At 36.3% G+C, this 4,098-nt stretch overlaps 1 long non-coding RNA gene across 1 annotated transcript; it reads right to left on the bottom strand.

The window, feature by feature from the left end:
- Positions 1 to 652: 652 nt before the first annotated feature.
- Positions 653 to 1,049, bottom strand: LOC149943308 (uncharacterized). The gene is made up of 2 exons (XR_016481422.1): positions 930 to 1,049; positions 653 to 868 (listed from the first exon to the last, which is right to left on the bottom strand). It is a non-coding gene; the product is annotated as an uncharacterized LOC149943308 (long non-coding RNA).
- Between the last annotated feature and the right edge of the window lie 3,049 nt (positions 1,050 to 4,098).

Here is a 4,098-nt window from a genome sequence, read left to right as displayed (position 1 = left end):
GTAAAATTAAGGGAAATAACTAACTGTGCCTTCGGTATTGTACGGTAATAAAATGGTTAGAGTTGCGAGGGTTAAATTTGGCTGGCTCAAAAAGGTTTATGTACTCTTATTTGGTCACTTAGTTAGTCTCAAAAATTTATTTCTAGCTTTTAGTCGGGATGAAATATTTGTGGAGAGAACATTTGTAGCGAAGATAATATCAATTGAAGAGGCAGTGGCACAAAATAACTAAGTTGGAAAGGAAGGAATCTACTGGCTAACGACTGTAGAGGCCACAATTTTTTTTGTCTATTCTCTCAAGGGCTATTTTTAATTGATATTAAGAGAGACTGACAATATTTGAAGAAAAACGTTGTTCAAATATATAATTTTTATTTTAGATTTTAGTTAAAGAAAAGTTATAATTAAATTTACACTTCTAGTCAAGGAAAGTTGTTAAATTAGTTCCTATATAAATTTTGGCCTATTAGTATTTTTGTTATGAATTTTCTACTCAAAGCCATGTTAACTAAAAAGGCAAAAACCTATGTATTATAGAATTAATTCAAAGTTAAAAGCAATTAAATTCATTGAAGAAACCACTTAATTAGAAATTACAATAGAAGTGAATAAAATGTTAAGATATGCAAATAAGTATTAAAAATAAAAACCATTTGAATTTACAGTATTATTTTTAATCATATTGGGATCTGCGGCAATAGCTCGAAATGTTATTAATCAACTCGAAAACTCATACCGAACCATCAGGGTGGCAAAGATAGGAAAATTGGGGTCCAATACAAAATAGAAAAATATGCCCTTTTAACGCATAATTTTGTGGGCCTCAATGTAATATTTTCCAGCGATAATGACAATCGAACGGCTTGACCTAAAATTAATTTAATTCATTAGCATTTCCTTATTTTGCAGTATATAATAAAACAGATCACCTTTAAAACGATTCACAAAACGTAGGGTCCTCTCTTTTTATTTAGTTACATTGGATTTGTAATAAGTCTACATGGTAAATTATTGCTTGGAATGGCACTGCATTTCATGCGTCTCTTGAATTCTCTTCATCTAAATGACAGTTATTATGATATATATTTAATAATATTAACTTTAAAATCAGTAAGAACAAGTAAAATTTGTGTCTCATCGTTTCTTTCTAAAAAGTCTTTATCTTTAAAATGGGCGCTGCAAATCTGTGCCCACTAACTAGGCATCTTCTCTGATTTTATATTAGTTAACCACACATAAAAAGATTTTTGCATTTCGGAAAATTGTGAAACGATAACTCGAACGTTCGTTTCTCACCATTTACTCGAATTGTAATATTTTTAAAGGCAGTATTACTACAAAAAGGCAATTTATGCCACCTCTGCGCCTACAATCCACCATATTAATCGTTTGTTTTGATCAACAAAGTACGCAGACAAACCAAGCTGCAGGGGTAGCGACTGTGGCGCCGCCTATACCCGTTTCGCTAGCGAATTGTGAAGGTTGTGTGAGACAAAATGATGGGAAAGTCGGAATAATGGGTCACTTCAATTTAAGTTCATATTGACTGCCGTAAGGAATAAATCCAAAAGACCAGTATCAATGCTTTGAAAAGATAACACGACACCGATGAGACTGTTCGACATATGTAGAACGCGAGCGAATCAACCTACAAATTTTCCCGTTTATATGAACTTAAATGTAATATAAAATCGTCTTAAGAACCGTTTATTGCTTTATAACATTCAAAAATAATATTAAAATTATTAACATTAATAATATAATAAGTTTGCATTGTCAACGCGCGTATTTTGAAACGGAAAAACCTGACTACTATTGTTCAATCTTGGATTAATAATATGATATTTTTAATACGAAACAAATATCGAAATACGTGGAATTTTTGGCGTTAAATAAGCTTAGAACGTATTTCGTTATTTGTTTCTTATTACAAGGAGCGTTCGCCATCATTTAACCAAGATTTAACGATAGTAATCGGGTTTTTCCGTTTCAAAATACGCAGTAGATTAAACCGAGGCTTAAGACTGGGCAAGATTCCGCGCCTTAAAATTTTCGTCTTTTTTAAAGATACATTCTGAACGAACCAATGGATGAAATGTTATGAAACTAGCTTTTAAATAAACCTTGAAACTTATTTCAAGTCGTATTTATAATTCACCGATGGCAAAATTCGTGAATTAATATCGTTCCGAAAAACAACCTACTTTCTAAAATCTCATTTTTCTTTCTAATACGCGCGTTGACAACACAAACTTTACCTGGACGAACAGATGCTCGGTTATCTACATGGTGCGGGAAAAATATTATTTTTGAATGTTATAAAGCGATAAACGATTTTTCAAGACGATTTTATATTACATTTAAGTTCACATAAACGGGAAAAATTGTCAGTGGAATATTTCTTATATCATTTGGTAGGTTAATTAGCGTTTAATTATCGCCAACTTTACATTAATTTCAATGGGGTGGGGGGAAACTTCTAACCAAGTTACGCGCGAGCGCGCCTCTTTAGGCAGCGCAGATGGCGTTACTGTCGTTTAAGCCAAGAATCTAATCGGTACCTTAATTGTCAGCCATTCGATTAAGCGTTCTTGTTTGTTATCCGATTTCTATGCCTTAACCAAATTATCTAATTCTAGCAGGCAACAATTTGCTTTTCCCTCTGAGCAAAGATAATTTAAACTCGTACCCTAGATTCGAATACTGAGAGCTTTCCCATTGACGGTTTTGTTACGAAGCGTTTACCCTTTTCCGGCACGTGACCTCAGAAAAATCGGCCTCCATCGGTTCCGGCACGGCCATCTTCGATCACGCGCTGCTATATAGCGCGGCAGCGCGTGATCGAAGTTGGCCGTGGTTGCGGTAAGGCGCAAACCATGGAGCGAATTTTTTCTGAGTTCCGGCGGGAAGTGGGTAAACGCTATCAGCAACGCGAGAGAGAGTGATTTCGAATCTAGGGTACGAGTTTAAATTATCTTTGCTCTGAGTGACGTCCCTCCCCCTAAAAAATTTAATAACCTTTCCGGCGTTCTGCGAAGATACGCTAGGCAGCGTTGTCAATGAACTTTTTCAGATTTTGCTGCCTGCATACCGTCCCTAGCGTTGATTAGTTCCATGGTACAGACGCCCAAATGGCCGGTTTGTCTAGAGCCTATGGACATCCCTGGCCTCTAGGACGATCCTTGGGATGTCAGCTGGATTTTTAATAGTTCATCTGGGGTTTTATTTTGGATTAATTTTGCGCCTGCAACGACGTCTTAGGGTTAGCTAGTTTTAGATATAAAATACACGCAGCCGTTAAGTTCAAACATTTATTTTCTTATTAAAAAACTCTCTTTTACAAGTTCGCGAGCTTACGCCTGCTATTCGCGCGCTATTTCTAAAATCGCGTGCCCGATTTAAAACGTTTAAAGATACAACCCCCGAAACATTACACTCCTCCCTTAACCAAAGAAAATTTTGAGTAAAAACATGTAATATATAGATATAGATCTCCGTAAGTTTATTTCTGAACGTAGAGTTTTCTCGGGTTCTTTCCCCGTTGGTTTGGTGGTGCTGTGTGAGATCGAGTGACTATTTTCGCCGGTTTGTTTGGTCCTATGTGGAATTGTTTCGTTGACATTGAGTTTGGGTGTACACTTGGTGTGCGAGTGTTTATGATTGGATGATTGGTGGAGTTTGCAATTGTAATTGAGGTATAGGGATATGTCTCATTGGAGGAGATTTGAAGTCATTGTCGTATTTGTTTTCGTAGATATCGTGGTTGTGAGGGTTTGGCGTTTGGATTCTAACTAATTTTACCATAGAACAATTTCTGCGTAGGAGGTTGCCTTTTTGGTTGCGGATAGTAATTTCAGCACCTTTTATGTTGACTACTTCCCATGGGTTCGGGTCGAAGATGGGATCAAATTTATTTCTTTGGATTAATTTTGGAAGAACTTGATCTCTAATTTTAATGTTGTGAAACCGGGCATGGTGCCTGACGTCGGATTGTTCTTTCATTACGGCTTTCTTGTTGTTATCTCTCTCCCTTACTTCTTCGTCGTACGGCGACGGTGATGGAATGGTGGGCAGACGTGTTGTTATGTGGCGATTAAA

This window comes from Leiobunum rupestre, chromosome 6 (genome assembly GCF_980474605.1).
Source record: "Leiobunum rupestre chromosome 6, qqLeiRupe1.1.hap1, whole genome shotgun sequence".
In the NCBI taxonomy this organism is placed as follows: Eukaryota; Metazoa; Arthropoda; class Arachnida; order Opiliones; family Sclerosomatidae; genus Leiobunum; species Leiobunum rupestre.
Note: the sequence above shows the minus strand (reverse complement) of the source record. Positions and strands in the feature narration are given on the sequence as shown.